Source organism: Lacerta agilis, chromosome 6 (genome assembly GCF_009819535.1).
Source record: "Lacerta agilis isolate rLacAgi1 chromosome 6, rLacAgi1.pri, whole genome shotgun sequence".
NCBI lineage: Eukaryota > Metazoa > Chordata > Lepidosauria > Squamata > Lacertidae > Lacerta > Lacerta agilis.
The window spans coordinates 53,455,648-53,471,877 of record NC_046317.1 but is presented as its reverse complement, the minus strand read 5'-3'; the positions used below and the strand labels follow the sequence as shown (position 1 = coordinate 53,471,877).

General features: G+C 44.3%; 1 protein-coding gene across 1 annotated transcript in view; it reads right to left on the bottom strand.

Annotated features, from left to right (window-relative positions):
* PRELP (proline and arginine rich end leucine rich repeat protein) overlaps positions 1-15,586 on the bottom strand; it is a 31,465-nt gene extending 15,879 nt beyond the window's left edge. Inside the window, exon 1 of the mRNA XM_033152723.1 lies at positions 15,232-15,586. The gene's annotated coding sequence lies outside the window, so the exon portion shown is untranslated. The remainder of the gene's footprint in view (positions 1-15,231) is intronic.
* Between the last annotated feature and the right edge of the window lie 644 nt (positions 15,587-16,230).

The window sequence follows — 16,230 nt, the reverse complement described above, 5'->3', positions numbered from 1 at the left end:
GCCTCGGCTGTGAGGCCACTCAGTCCAGCCCGGGGGGTGGAGCCCCGCCACTGCTACGCGGGGCTCCGGTGAGGCCGGGAAGAGCATCCCATGCCTCGGGCTCCCCGGCGGGCCCGCTAGGCTACGCACCCTTCCCTCGCTCCCCCTGTAAAGGGGGAGTGGGGGTGAAGGGAACGCGGAGCCGGGCCATTAGGGGAAATGCCCCAACCGGGCGGAAAAGCGGCGAGAACTGGCCGTGGTGAGCGACGACGTTCTCCCTGAGAGATGAAAGGGAAAGAAGCAGGAGGTTGTAAGTACTTGATTGGATTAACTGCTGAGTTTAAAGACTTAACGACTTAACGACCCTGGAAGCTGTAGATAAAGGAAGTCTGCCTGTCTCCCTTCGGAGGCAAGAGAAATAACAGACTGTGATACTGTTGCTATTGGATGGATATATTGTTAAGACTTTTTTAGGAGTGAGACTTTACAGATCTCCCTTGGGGGAGGAAGAGGATGGAAAATATTCCATTTGAAAGTTTTGGTCTTTGCGCCCCGGTTTCAGAGAAAATGGCTGCGAAGACTCTGAACCGAAGTGGAAAATTACTGCTACATGATGAATAACACTGAAATAGAAACTGAAATTTGATACCTATGCCCGTCCTCACCATGTTGGGCTTTGTTTTTGAAACTGTTTTGGACTCTGGACTAACTGATGAAGAAAGGATTATTATACTGAAACTGGAACTGATTAATCGGAAATTGAAGGTTTTGAGTGGGGATTTGAAGAAAAATCTATTTCCCACAGAGGAGACCTTCCAGATACTCGATACTATGGAAGAAAGTCTGGGCAAAGAGCTGAGGGAGTTGATTGGAAAATTGAGCGAGTTGGCATGGCGATCCCCGGAAAAAGAAGCGAGGAATGTTATATCCAGCCCCCGAGGTGTGAGCTCGGGAGCGACGGTCACGAAATTAAGATATTTACAAATAGAAGAATGCAGCATTGAATGGGAGAAGCCGAGAGAAGATGAACAGTGTATCCTGATGCTCGATGCAAGCACTGTTGGGGACGGTGTCTGGTTCTGTGTCTGGTTCTGCGGGCGTATAAGAAAAGAGGACAATCTGAGGAGCGGTTCCGGTGAAAGATGGGGAAGGACATTGGATAGAGGGGGGATAGGGTGAACTCTATCAAGTATAAAATATAAATGCTCTGTTATGGTAATCTGAAATCGGAGGGTTAAGACATTAAGCTTTATTTTAACTTTTAATAAGAAAAGGGATATTTTGAAATTTTTTGATATTAGCAGCAGTTTAAGGGAAGAAGAATAGTTTAGATTTAATATAAGAATAATTTGTTAAGATCCAAAGAATTGTTATTAAGATTGTTGTTTAAGGTTTGAATTTTATTAAGTGAATAAATTTTTTAGAGAAAGGAAGTTATTAAAGTAGAATATGGATATAAAACCGAAGGAGAGAGGGTGGGGGAAGTCAATTGTCAAGATTTGGAACTAGAATATTTTCTTAAGTGTGTAAACAAGAAGAATTGTATTTGTGTTTGTATTTGATTTATATATGTAGGTGTGGGTGTGGGTTTATGTTTTGTTATGAAAATGCCAATAAATTCTTATTAAAAAAAAAAAAGAAAGAAAAAGTTCCTCTCAGACAGCTGGATTTAGACAACTGGTGGTGTGTTAGCCATCACCACCTTTTTATGGCATTTTTGCAAGACAAATGAGGCCACTGGAACTTTGTTATAGGTCCCTGCAGTGGATTCGTCTCTGAAGCAAACAAGCAACCAGTGCAGAACATAGTCACATCCTCCATTTGACTCCATCTGCACCGGCTACCAGTTCATTTCAGAGCCCAATTCAAAGTGTTTAAATCAACCTTTAAATCAATAAACCAAATAGCCTGGGATTAGGTTACTTGAAGGACCATCTCCTCCTGCATCAGGGGTGGGGAAATGGTGGTCCTCCAGCTATTATTGAACTTCTACTGCCATCATTTCTGACTATTGGCCATGTATGGCTGGGATTGATGGGAACTGGTGGCCAGCAACATCTGGAGGGCCACAGCTTCCCCATACCTAGTTTAGAGAAATTATTACATGAAAAAGGTTACAGGCTGATGCCACAGAAGAGTTCACAATGATGAGCTGCTTTCTCTTTCAGGGGGCAATCACACTTAGTGCAAGATTATTTTTTCAAGTGCTCTTGCGAAAGCATCCCTGCTTAGCAGAATCAATATTAACAATGCCTGTTACATGGCAGCAGCTTCTGTTGACTCCTCAGAGAATTCAGTGTTGCCTCCACTTTCCTTCCCATGAGAATTCTGGTACTTCACGTTCTTTCTCTCCCAGCTCTTTTTTCTTTGCATGGCAAGCCTTTCTCAACTAGTTAACTTTTCCCTCCCCTGTGATTCCAATGATTACTAACCCTTTGCTGCTATTCAACTTTCCCCTAAGCTTAATAGCAGCCTAGGGGAGCAATTTCTATCAATATGGTGGAAGGGGCAGGGAAGATATTAAGCTTTCCTCTTCCTGCAATACCATCCCTGTTTTGTTGCTCAGCTGACTGGAGAACTGCTGAGAATATTGAAAAGTAGACTGGACTGAGGATATGTTGAGGACCATATAAGATTAGTCTGTGGGGCAGAAACAGCTCAGACAATGGCTAATTGGGGATTATGCATAATGACTAGAAAATGTACATAATTAAATCAATATATGCACATTTTCTAAAGCGTGTTGGGGAAATGGGCACACTTCCTTCTTCATGGATGGATTATGTGCACAGTCTCCATGAAACCTCAGGAGTATGTACAAGGAGCAGTTGTTGTGCACCTTAACTGCTCATTTTACAGTCATATACAGGACTGGCTCGAGACATTTTGGCACCTGAGACAGACCACAAAATGTCCAGCCTCCATGCCAGGGAAGAAGGGGTGAGTGAAGATCTACATCAGGGGGAATAAAGATTTACGTCTTGAACAGGTGTGGGAGAAGGAGACTAGCAGTGTCTCCTATCCACCATGTGGCTGCTGTAGATGTGACATTATGAGGAGACATGGTATTATTAGAAAGGTGAGGAGGTGGCAGATTCGACCTCCAAGGAGAATGCTGCAGCAGAAGCTGCTGCTTTCGTCACCACAGTAGCAGCAAGTGATGCATTCCTGTGGATCCTGCTGTCTGAGGTGGTCATGACACCTTGCCTCATGGGTGGGCTGCTCCTATTCATTCACACACACACACACACACACACACACACACTACCAAACCCCCCTCCACAATTAAAACAAAAACACCACAATGCCAGAACCAAGTGAAATAGAACACATAACATAGTTACAGAGTCTAAAATATAGCTTCATTTCCCTTCAGTGCTGATAAATTCATCTCATTTTAAACCCTGAGGGACTAAAAAATGTCTTAACCTGGCATCTTAAACAGTGGCGGAACTACCTGCTCTGGCACAGGGAGCGCCGTACATCCAGGGGTGTGGCTGGTGCGCGTCCCAGGGGGCATGGCATGTATCGGGTGTGTGTGGCAAGCGGGGTGCATCCCAGGGCTTGCACGACGAGTGGCGAGCATCCCAGGGGTGCACGGCGAGCCCTTAGCATCCTGGGGGGTGGGGGCGGCTGCAATGTCATCCCCCTGGATGGCACCTGGGGTGGACCGCTTCCCCCACCCCATTTTCATCTGCCAGTGTCTTAAAGACAGTCAGATGAACTCCTCTGTGAGGGAATTATACATTCTGGGCACTCACCCCCTTTGTTGCCAACAGCAGTGGCACTTTGAGAAGTGAATCGGTGCAGGAGCTTAACTACCATATAGCTTGGTACTGATAAAGCAGTCCTTAAGGTACCTGGTTCCGAAGCCATGACAGACTCACAGCTTAATACCAACGGCTTGAATTATCTTTGGAAACAACATACCCAGCAAAAATAAATAAATAGATAAAAATCTTGGTGAAGACACAGGAGAATTGTGACAGCCAGGCTGTACAACTCCCTAGTCCACAAGATCACATTGTTCCCTTTCTTTGTGGGCTTCAGGCCAACACATTTTTTATTCTGGCATGCTTATAGTTTGGCTCATTTCTAAATCTCACTGCTGAAAAGTATACTGCTGGTTACCAGCTGTTGTACTCTTTTTGTTGCTTTTTAAGGTCACAGTGTGATTGTTCTTCAATTATGGTGCTGCTTTCATTGTGAGTTGGAAACGGAGGATATAAATATTTCAATTAATAAATGAAACAATAAAACATGGAGTCTATTAGTGGTCCATTCCCACAACAGTGTTCCCCCCCCCCCTCAGCATGTTCACTGAAGAAACTGATCACCTCTCTGACCCCCATGTCCCAGTCTTGAAATGTACTGTACAAACAAACAGCCAAACTGCTTTCCTTTTGGGGCTGCTTATGGCTTTGCTGCAGCTGAATTACCGGTAGTACTTATTGTCACTTTAGTGTGGTTAATAGTATATGTTCAGTTTTAATTGGGTTTTATTTTTCTTGCCTTTTACTGATTTGTAAGCTGCCTGAAGAATTGGGAAAGTGGGGGTAAGTATAATCTTAAAATACCGGTACATAAAATATATTTTTATGTATTTTTCCAGTATGCTCTATTAATACAATAATGTTCAAAACTTCACTGATGTTAGCAAAGTTGTCAGGTCTTAGATTAAAGCAAAGAAGGTGATGTTAAACCACTTGCAGACATTCAGAGGCCATATATGGACAAATCTGGTAGCCAATACTGACATAGTAAGAAAACAATGCTGTACCTATGATTAATTGAGGACATAATAATAACAGTGTATCAAGTCAAATTCCCTCTGTGGCTCCATATTAAAAATAATTAGCTCACAGGGCATCAGAGATCTGTGTATATTCTGAATCAGCTACCACCAAGCCTTGGCAAATGGCTAAAATAGTTTATATTCCATCATAAACTAGCTAGATGTTGTCTCAAATGCATGGAGGCTGGGCAGAGTCAGCATGTCCAACCATGGAATGAGTTTCTTTTGAATATGCTTTAATAATGGGATAATCCTGGGTATTTTAAAAGATACTTCACTAATGAAAATTCAAAAATCTCTGCAAGCATATCCCCATATTGTAAACAGGACTGATAGTCATGAAGTGTCTTCTAAACTCAATCCCTAACCATGCAAAGCTTCCACATATTAGAGGTTTGGTCCACACAAGGACTTCTGGCTATATCCAGTGAGTGTAGGCTCTGAACACAGGATCCCTACCCTTTATTTTTCAAGGGTAAAAATCACACGAACATAGTCATGGTGTACTGGACTGTCTGTGTAAGCCCCCTGTGCAGATGTGAGTTCCAACACGTGAAGGTCAGATACAACAAGGAGGTTGGGCAATTGGTACAATTCTCCCCTTCCCATGTGTGCGGCTTTATAAATGCTTTGACTGCCCATGCAAAGTAAGATAGGGCTAATATATATTTATGGGGAAACTGTGGCCCTCCAGATGGTGTTGGACTCCAACTCCCATCAGCCCCTGCAGGAATTGCCTTTTTAAATTATTATTTTTATTGATATTTTTATTAAAGATTTTCTTGATTTACAAAGGTAGTGCAATGTCTCTCTCGTATTTTTCCATATAACATTTTTACAAATCAGTTTTTGTTGTTGAGACATTAGGAAGAAAAGGGGGATCGAAGGTTCAGGTGCCCTGTCCTCTTATGCAGTGGGTTATCCTAATTTCCACCCTATTTAAGGTGCTTTACCAACTTAGTGTTAGCATCATTAGCAGTCAGTAGACAATTGTTTTAGATTGTTAAAAGCATTTGGAAGCTTCTAAAAATTAGACTTTCCACATTCAAATATGGCTTGTGGATTTTTTAAAAAATGGAATATTTTGCGCCTGTGCTGTGATTCTTTACAGTCTACTAACCTCAGCATGTTTCATTTCATCAACTGTCCAGCACACAGCTAGGAGTTCAGCTGCCAGTGACATCATGTATGCAGCCAGCCAACCAGCCAGGCTCCATCAGACAGCTCTTGCCCCATTAACAAACAGCGCTGTATGGCTGTCAAGTTCCCAATTGGTCTGCGGTGAGGAAATGTCAACAGTGTTACGCTAACAAGAAAACACTGAGGACCAACAGTAGACAGAGTCAGAAGTCAAAAAGATTGGTCTGAAAATATTTTGGGAAATGGCGAGATCTGCCAGTAAGCAGGCCTGCATACGCTTTTTCCAGTGATTGCAGATGCTTTCCTAGGATCCTCTCTTACATACATATAATGGCCTGGCAGTGTCTTCATTTGGAGAGTGGACATGTCTCCTACTTTACACATGTCCTCTATTTGAAGGGCTGTCAATCCTCTGTTTGGAAGGGTCTTCTCTTTGCTGTCCCAGTTCAACGATAAACAGATGTAGGAAGGGAGAGTAAAGACATCTATTTCAAAATTTGCATCTACAAAATATAAATCAGCAAATTGAAAGTTTGTGCAAATCTGTGTCCTCTTCTGCCTTCTTTCTCAGAGATGCATTTCTTCTTTTTTGGTGGCACATAAGTGTCCACCCTAGGGACGCGGGTGGCGCTGTGGTCTAAACCACAGAGCCTAGGGCTTGCTGATCAGAAGGTCGGCGGTTAGAATCCCCACGACGGGGTGAGCTCCCATTGCTTGGTCCCAGCTCCTGCCCACCTAGCAGTTTGAAAGCACGTCAAAGTGCAAGTAGATAAATAGGTACCACTCTGGCAGAAAGGTAAACGGCGTTTCCGTGCGCTGCACTCTTCGCCAGAGGCGGCTTAGTCATGCTGGCCACATGACCCGGAAACTGTACGCCGGCTCCCTCGGCCTATAGAGCGAGATGAGCATGCAACCCCAGAGTCGTCCGCGACTGGACTTAACTGTCAGGGGTCCCTTTACCTTTAAGTGGCCACCCTAGTTGCATCATCAAATAATACTGACACCTGACACCCCCTCCCTAAATCCACACAACACTGCAAGATCTGTCTGAGGCTGGGGAGGATACTTGGGCATAGGGAAGGAACATGCACCACAGGGCTGTTGGCATACCGGATTAGTGGAAAGCTTGGCCGCCTTTGACATATTTTGGCTGAGCTGTCTCAAAACATTCCTGGGCATCTAAGTTACAGACTCTTTCCATAAAGAGATTCTGTGCCTCCTCCCCTCCCCCTGTATTTGCTGCCATCTGTCTCATCTTAACCCTAGAATTCTTTGGTTCCTGCTTTTTCCCATCATCATAATGGGGTTGGGGCTTGGAGTCATTACCTCCAACACAAAACGGTGGACTCAGCAGGGACACAGCATGTGAATTATGGGAAGGAGGAAGAAAGTGAATGTCTCAGAAAACTATTTCAACAAAATGATCTTTTCTATAAGTCTAGCTCCCTCTAGTAAGAACACAGCCTTTTCACTCTAACGCCCCTCCTTTTGCTCCTCTGGATTTTATCCCAAAAGGTTCTTTTTATGATACAAGAACTAATGTAAGCTTCTTGTAAGGAGAACTAAAAATGAATTCAGATCTGGAGGCACTGGAGGCGAACAAACTTCCATGCATGCAAAATGTGAACACTGCATTTCAGGAGCTTCCTATAAAGTCGTAAAAGAAGTGCCAGTCTGCTTTGAATTAGCACATAACTTTTTAGTTTCTGATGATGCAATCTGTCAGTGTGTCATTTATTTCTATAGTTATGTAGCTGGGCTTTCAACAATATAATACACATTTATCTAGCTCAACCCTGAAATAACGTTTGTGAGCTGAGCTCACAAATTATAAAGGGCGGATGGCGAAATCTGGCAGATGAACTCACAATGTTAGATGTGAGGTAGGGTTGCCATATTTCAAAAAGTAAAAATCCTGAAACCTGCAATTTCAAGCTTTTGGAGCTGTTTCTGCTGCTTTTTCTATCGCGTTGCCATGCACCCAGTTTTTCCCGACATTTTGCCAGTTCGGCAAAATTCCCTCCTGACACCATTTTTACACCCGAAAACCAGGACATGTCAGAAATTTTCCTGATGTATGACAAGCCTAGTGTGAGGAAAAGCTCCTTGGAAGTCCAAAAGACTGACAGTTTGTAGGCAGAGATACTCTCCTTTTGTGTGTATACAGTGCAGAAGGGCTAAGGGAGATGAGTGAACTTACCACAACTGAGGAGGCAGAGACTGGGCTTTCCCCTCCAGCCAATGGGTGTAGCTGTTTTCCAAGGTTTGGCCTGTAGACACTGTCTCATAGGTGTAGCATAGGAAGAAGAACACCACCATGTTTTGCATGTCACTGTGGTTAGAGCAACTGACAGATTCTCAAACATCAAAAGAACAGATAGTGAGAAGGTGAATTGGCAGAAACTCCTTTCTTTCTTGCCAGACTAGACACTCAAGCAGATTTGCTGAGGCAAGTGAATTTAGGACACTTGCAATGTGCCAGGGAAGCTGTCGTTTGATTACTCCAAAAACAATTCAACATGGAGTGATCAATATTTAAAAACAAGGGCTTTCCTTCACAGGGCCGTCACAAAAGACAAGGAGGCTGTTGTTGTCTACCAGGCTCTGCCCTAACTTCCTTATAATTCAAGTACGGTTGCTGCTTTTGACTTTCCAGGGGGCATTCTTGTGTCATAATAGAATATGATGGCCCTTTATTCTAATATGTGCACACCTTTGCCTGTGAGGAGTGAGCAAAAGCCTCCTGCTGCATTGTCTTCAATTTAATGGAGGTTGTGTATACATAAAAGGTTCACCCATACTTTGCTTTGGTTTGTTCTGATTTAGCGCTGAAGAGTGGATTTTCCCCGGGGAAGCCACAGGGCAAAAGACAAACCACTCGGACTGGAAAACGGCTTGAACCCGTGCTTTCTAGGCACAGGGCAAGCAGAAGTATGGACCTAAATCCTTAAAGCACATTCCAAGCACATTCCCCCCTGCAAAAAAGAATTCTGCATAGTTTACCCCTCACAGAGTTACAAATACCAGCAACGCTTAACAAAATACAGTGCCCACAATTCCCTGAGAGGGAAAATGTGCTTGGAAATGTACAGTGCTTACGCAGCCTGAGGCCTACCTACTCCAAAGGCATTTTGCTGTCTGAGGCAAAGGAAAGGATGGCACACATGCACCCCGCATAAAGAAGCCAACCAGACTGGCAGCTGAATCTCAACTTCAGCACTGGCGACAGGACAGCGTCCTCCGCCACACCTGAGGGCGGCGAGCCGTGTGACACACACTCTCCTGTCCTCCAACACTGTGTTGCCACTTGCTACGCATTCAAATATACACTGCCGTGAAGCAGCAGTGGTGGGCCAGCATGTGTCACCTGAACAGAGCTATGCATCTGCACATACAATAGCTGCTAGAATATGAGCTGTGCACGCTGACTCAGTCAAGGGCCTTACCCAGTTGTGTCTGTGCTACATCTGAAGAAGGCGAGAGACATCCAAAGCCGACGCCCAATAATGTAAATGAGCCTAGCTGGCAGAAAAGTGGCTGTGGAACAGGCTCTATGGTAAAAGACATGGGGCAGGTCAACACAAAAACATAAAACTGCTTCACTTCTCCTTATCAAAAAAACGGAATATTTTGGTGCCAGAGCATCAGCTATAAGTAATTACTTGCCACAGATAAGAGCCACCAGTTAGAACTGTAGAGTTGGAAGGGGTCATCTTGACCAACCTCCTGCAATTCAGGAAGCTCAACTGAAGCACCCGTGGCAAATGGCCATCCAAACTCTGCTTTAAAAGCTCCAAGGAAGGAGGGTCCATAACCTCCCAAAGGAGTACGTTCCACTGTCAAACAGCTCTTAGTGACAGAAAGTTCTTCCTGATATTTAGTCGGAATCTCCTCTCTTGTAACTTGAAGCCATTGGTTTGGGTCCAGCCCTCCAGAGCAGGAGAAAACAAGCTTGCTCCATCTTCCATGTGATAGCCCTTTAGATATTTGAAGTTGGCTATCATACCTCCTATAACTCTCTTCTTTTCCAGGCTAAGCATACCCAACTCCCTCAACCATTCCTCATAAGGCTTGGTTTCCAGACCCTTGATCATCTTGGCCATCCTCCTCTGCAAACGTTCCAACTTGTCCATATACATCTTAAACTGTGGCACCCAGAACTGGACACAGTACTCCAGGTGTGGTCTGACCAAGGCAGAATAGAGCAGTACTATGACTTCCCTTGAACGGGACACTTTAAACAGTCATGGCTTCCCCCAAAGAATCCTGGGGATTGCAGTTTGTTAATGATGCTAAGAGTCATTAGGAGGCCCCTATTCCCCACCACCACACATGCATGGCTACATTTCTGAGTGGTTTTTCAGTCAATCCATTTTCCCAGAGGACTCTGGGAATTGTAGCTCTGTGAGGGGAATAGGGATTTCCTAACACCTCTCAGGAGCCATAACAAGCTACACTTCCCAGAATTCTTTGGAGAAAGCCATGACTGTTTAAAGTGGTATGATACTGCTTTAAGTGTATAATGCAGAGGGGACTAGTGAGTCAGACCATTATTCCTCAGTACTGTCTACTCTCAGAGTTTCTCACTCAGTCCTTCCTAGTCCTATCTGGAGATACCAGGGATTGAACATGGGACTTTGTGAATGCACAGTATGGGGTGCACCACTGAGCTACTGCCACTCTGAGCCTCAGCATCTACCCACCCCCTAAATTGCAACCACAAACCCCACTTTATATATACAGTCGTACCTTGGTTGGCAAACGCCTTGCAACTCGAATGTTTTGGCTCCTGAATGCCGCACACCTGGAAGTGAGTGTTCTGGTTTGCGAACCGTTCTTTGGAAGCCAAATGTCCATCGTGGCTTCTGCAGGTTCCGATTGGCTGCGGGAGCTTCCTGAAGCCAATCGGAAGCTGTGCCTTGGTTTCTGAACATTTTTGAAGTTGAACAGACTTCCGGAACGGATTCCATTTGACTTCCAAGGTACCACTGTAACTGGAAAAGATCCAAATAGAAGCACATGGCTCTGTTGCTGTCATATATACTTTGGTCCTTAGAAGTCAGAGTGCAGTCTGGCTAGGACTTCCAGTGGTCAGGAACTGGAGCTCTTCACTCAGACAGCATGGATTCTGAACTTTTGCCATAACATTCAGGCCTTGACTCTCTGTTCATACCTCTTTCTCTTTCCAGTGTTTATATGAGTCATTATCCTTCTTTTCCAGTCCGTGACAAAAACATTCAAACTCTGTATGAAACAAATAAACCCAAGCACAAACCAAGCATGCTGTAAAGCCTAAGTAAAGCATGAAGATTCACATATGCTTGTCGAATGTGTATAATCAATTTCCATTCCACTGAGACAACTGTGGGTAGCTTTCCTACCCCTCTCCCTATCAGAATGAGATGTTGGTTCTCTCTGCCTCTTGGAAGCTGCAATGAAGTCCAAGCTAGGTGTACTTAAAACAGAAGCAGGAAACTTTACCCTCAGTAAAATAGTATTTTCTTCTGCTGTCTCCAAAAGACATTGAAGACCAGAGAGGTGATGCTGCAGACCATCTCTCTCCACAGACTCTGGAATGACTGAAAAGCCAGGCAAGAGAGTGTTTGCATTGGGCTGGAGCCATCATACCATTAACCATTCCAAATTATTTGTGGGCTGGTTAAAGGAGGGAGCCTCGACCACCACAGCCTTTTGTCTACAGGGAAGGCTTTCTGCGCCTGCATGCAGATGGGGTGTGCCTCATACAGAAAGCATCTGGAATCAACTGGCTGGATAATTCCTGTGATATTGCAACACAGAAAAAGAAAAACCCCATTGCTAAATGCCTGCACTCTTTTACATCCCTTAGGGCTCATTTTATGTTTCCATCTGCCTGAGTCCACATTTCAAAAGCAGCACAATAAAATGCAAACATCATGCATTTATTTGGTGTATATACAATTCCCAGCCGGAGTGCAAAAATATGGTGAAATGCCTCTCCTTTGTCTTTCCCCCATTCAATTGTACAGCATAAAATGAGAAAAAAATCAAGTGAACAGCACAGGCTGTGCCTCCCAGTCTTTGCAACTGGCCTGCCCAGAGGACATGTCTCGGGATGGGAATTTCCTGCTCATGTGGGCTGGCACAGGGAGTCTCCTGAAAAAACACAGGTCCCTTTGGCCCTGATAATATTCCCAGCAACTCATTGCTGAATACAGACTCCACAGAGTCTTCAACTTCTTGGTTGAAGCAGCTTGGATAGGAACATCAGAAACTGCTTCATACCAAGTCTGATCTTTAGTCCATCAAGCTCAGTATCTTCACCAAGGGTAGTCATTATTGGACTTCAGCTCCCATCATTCCTAACCACTGACCATGCTGGCTGGGGCTGATGGGAGTTGGAGTTCAACAACATCCAGAGGGCATTATGTTGACCTGATTCATACTGACTGGCAGTGGCTCTCCAGGGATCTCTCCCAGCCCTACTGAGATGCTGGGAACTGAACCTGGGACCTTTGCATACAAAGCAGATCCTCTTAACGCAGCTACATGCACCTGTATTCCAGGGGGTTGGACAAGATGATCCTCAGGGTCCCTTCCAACTCTACAATGGTCCTCCATTTATTCATTTCAGGCACTGGAACTGTTTGCCCAGCCCCCTAAATAAAAGCTGCCCGATGTAGCTGAGATGAGATCTGGAACATGGGCATCCCAGATCACAGTTTACACCCTTAACCAGTATAGTTGGTAACACCAGCTACTGGCGATACTTTTGCCATCCCGGTATTGTCGTTTTGCTTGCCGTTGATGTTTGCAACCTCAGATCTCCTTGGAACCTCCAGTTCTTGCCAGTTGCTCTTTGCCAGTCACAAGGAACAGGGAAGACTTTCCAAAGCGCTAACAAAAGTGCAGTCCAAATCCTGCACTTCTGTTATTGCTTCCATTGATGGTAATTCAGCCCGGCTCCTTGAAAGCTCCCTTCTCCCCCAGAGGCGAAGTGCCTGTTCAATTCCAAGCCCCCTTCCTGATTGCTTAAGTTCTGCTCCTATATCAGCCTCATCTATCTTCCCCCACTTTCATAGTGGAGGAGAAGGCTCCCAACCTCCTCTTCTGAACATCTAATCTCTGGTAAAAATCACATGAGTTGGATTCTGTTCCAAGAGGCAAAGACTGTGTGTGTGTGTGTGTGCATGTGTGTGTGTGTGCACGCGCAGTACACATCCTGCATGAAAATAGCCCTTCCCCCAGCAGGCACATGACTTCCTAAACCCACCAGGAATGGAGGTGCTACTGGCTAAGAAAGGGGCATTGTGAAGAATGCCCCCAAAACCTGCTTTAGTGGGCTTTTCTTCATTGGGTAAATGCTGCATAAATGTGGACTGGCTGCTGAAGTTCCTAAGCAAATCTCTGAGGCTCAGCAAGATGGACTGCATACACACCATGCATTTTAATCACCCCTGCCTCATACACACAAAGAATCCCTGGAAACTGTAGTTTGTTGAGGGTGTTGTGAATTGCAGCGCTCTGAAGGGTAAACTACAGTTCTGAATATTCTTTACAGGTAGGGGGTATGTGCTTTAAATGTGTGGGGTGTATGCAGCCCATGACCTGCAAACCTATTTGTTCAAAGAATGGTTCTAACTTATATATTCAATAAGCCAGGAGTAGCTATTCTCTCTCCTGACTCCCATATCTCCACAACAACAGATAATTAGGAATCTGTCTCAAAATCTATGGAAGCATAAGCAACTGAAATGGGCTGCCAGATAGATTTATTTGACTGAAAGACAAGAACTAATCATCTAAAAAACAACAGCAGCAGCAACATGTATCTGTGTTTGGGAACCAGGGGTGTGTGTTGCTTCCTAGGAAAACATTGATGCAGTATATGTGTGTGTGTGTGTGTGTGTGTGTGTGTGTGTGTGTGTGTGTGAAACTGAATAATCTTAACACTCATGCTGCAATCCTATATCCATTTACCTGGGAGAAAGCTCCATTTAACTTAGTGGGACTTACTTGTGAGTAGACAAATATAGGATGGTGCTGCAAGTAACCTTATTAGAGATTACATAACCTACTTGGAAGAAAAACCTATTGAAATCAATGGGACATTGTTCCAAGTAAATGTGGTATGTAAATACTGGTGTGTACCAGAGCAAACCTATGCATGCTTGCTCAGAAGAAGACCAACTCTGCCCAAAGGGGCTTACTCTCTCATAAGTTTATATATAGGACTAAAGCCTTATGACACAATCCTATATATGCCTACTCAGCATAAATCCCATTGAGTTCAATGGGACTTACACCTAAATCAATGTCTATAGGATTGCAGTTAGTGTCTCTTAAATCACATCAGTCACTTTAAAGTGTTCTCCTCTTTAGTTATTGAAACTTTTAGGGAATTGAACTAGGGACAAAGTCATAGAATTAAAGAATTTTAGAGCTGGAAGGGACCCTGAGGGTCATCTAGTCCAACCCCCTGCAATGTAGGAATTCTGCCCACAGTTGTTCCTGAGTGGGCTCAAACCACCAACCTTCTGGTTAACAGCCAAATGCACCGACCCATTGTGCCACAGGAATCTCTGAGTGTGGGAGAATGATTCTGTCTTCCAAAATTCACCTCTTTGTGACAAAACAGAAAACAGCCCTAAACTAGAGCCCTAAATTCTCAGAAATGCAAAGAATTTGTATTCCTTCCCTCAAGGAAAAAATAAACATCGTGCGATTTTCTCAGCTATCAGAGTGCGAAGAGGAATTGAATCTGCTTTATTAAACTAATTAGGGGCTCTTAACTCCTTTCTATCCAAAACCGTTTACAAATTGCACATGCAGTGCAAGCAGTATTAATGGACGCCACTTAGAAAGAAAAACAAAACCACAACCTAATATTCCTCTCTGAAAATAAAACTCACCTCCTTCGAAGCTATCTCCCCATACCTTACAAAATTCTGATTGTGTCCCTTCAGTGAATCAAGCTTACAGATAATGAGACTTCTGAAACACTCAACTTGCTTTTGCAAAGGCTATAAACATACGGAGATGTATGTGGATGTGTGCAGCATATGAGAAAAAAGGGGGTTCCCCAAGTTTTGCTGCCATGGAAACAGTCTCAGCATTTTTAACCACCTCTTTACTTTACTTTTCCTTTGTTTGTTTGACAGAACTTTTGCATGACCAACTGAAACAAAAAGCAGCCTTTGAAGACCCAGACAGAAAATACTTGTTGATCCATAAGACAGGGAAAAGTCCCACCTGACTACTGGTTAAGACAGAAGTCCCTCCTTTCTCTTGTTTAGGGTAGGCCATCCCCAGATAGAGGACACCTGCCCAGGGCTTACCTGTTTCCACCTGACCTTCCTCCTGCCTGTGTGTGTTTTAACTTCCAGGACTCTTCCTCCCCCTCTTCCTCTCCCTCCTCACTGCAGTCCGGTTCGGATGCAAATGACCCTCCTCCAAGCCGTGTGTGTTTTCTCCGGTTCCGTTCCTCAGAGATTCTCTCGGAGAGGGGTGGGTGGGAGCGAGGGGCGGAGGAGAAAGTCACAACAATAACGTCTTTCTCTGGCAGCCAAACTCCTGGCATCTAATCCACAAGCATGTCCTTCTGCCTGGCTGCTGAAAGGTTCGTGTGTAATAACATTTCCTTCTGCTGGGGCAAGAAAACTCCCCGCGAGTGTTGTTCAACAAATCACATTAAAGAAAGGAAAGGAAAGGAAAAAATTTGGAGCTTTCACTCTCTCTCTATAAGCATGTTGTCCCCTCCTAACTTTATAGTAAATCTGTGTGTCTAGGTTTGCTTTTCAAAGCTGCAGGACTCAGATGACAGCCAGGCTCAATGGGCAGCAAATGGCATTCCTGTGTTTTAAAGCGAGTGGCAGTCCTGTGCATATCCCCCCATCCTTTTCTAAATGCAATTGTTTTTCTATGCTAATCTTCCTTTGTTGCTACCATTGTTAACGTTGACTATGTCAGGTTATTGCTGGCTGGGCAGTTAAAGCTGCCTTAGGGGTAAGGGTCAAAGGCTGCCCTGGGAGCTCAGTAGGGTGGCAATTTAATACTCCTAAAAGACCAGGATAAAGGCACTGGAGCTAAACCAGCTGCAGGAAGTACAAAATGCCACAGTAAAAATAAAGTCTAATATAGTTGGTGTGGAGGGGGGTATCGCGTTGCTCTTTTTGCTCATAGGGATCAGTTCAGACAACATGTCACCCACCATGTGCAAAGTGAAATCCAGACAAGCTATATATATAAAAAAGGAAAAGCAGCCTGTTAGTTTGAACCCGTTTTTAAAACAGCTGGCACACATTTATTTATTACTGAATTTATACCCCACCTTTCCT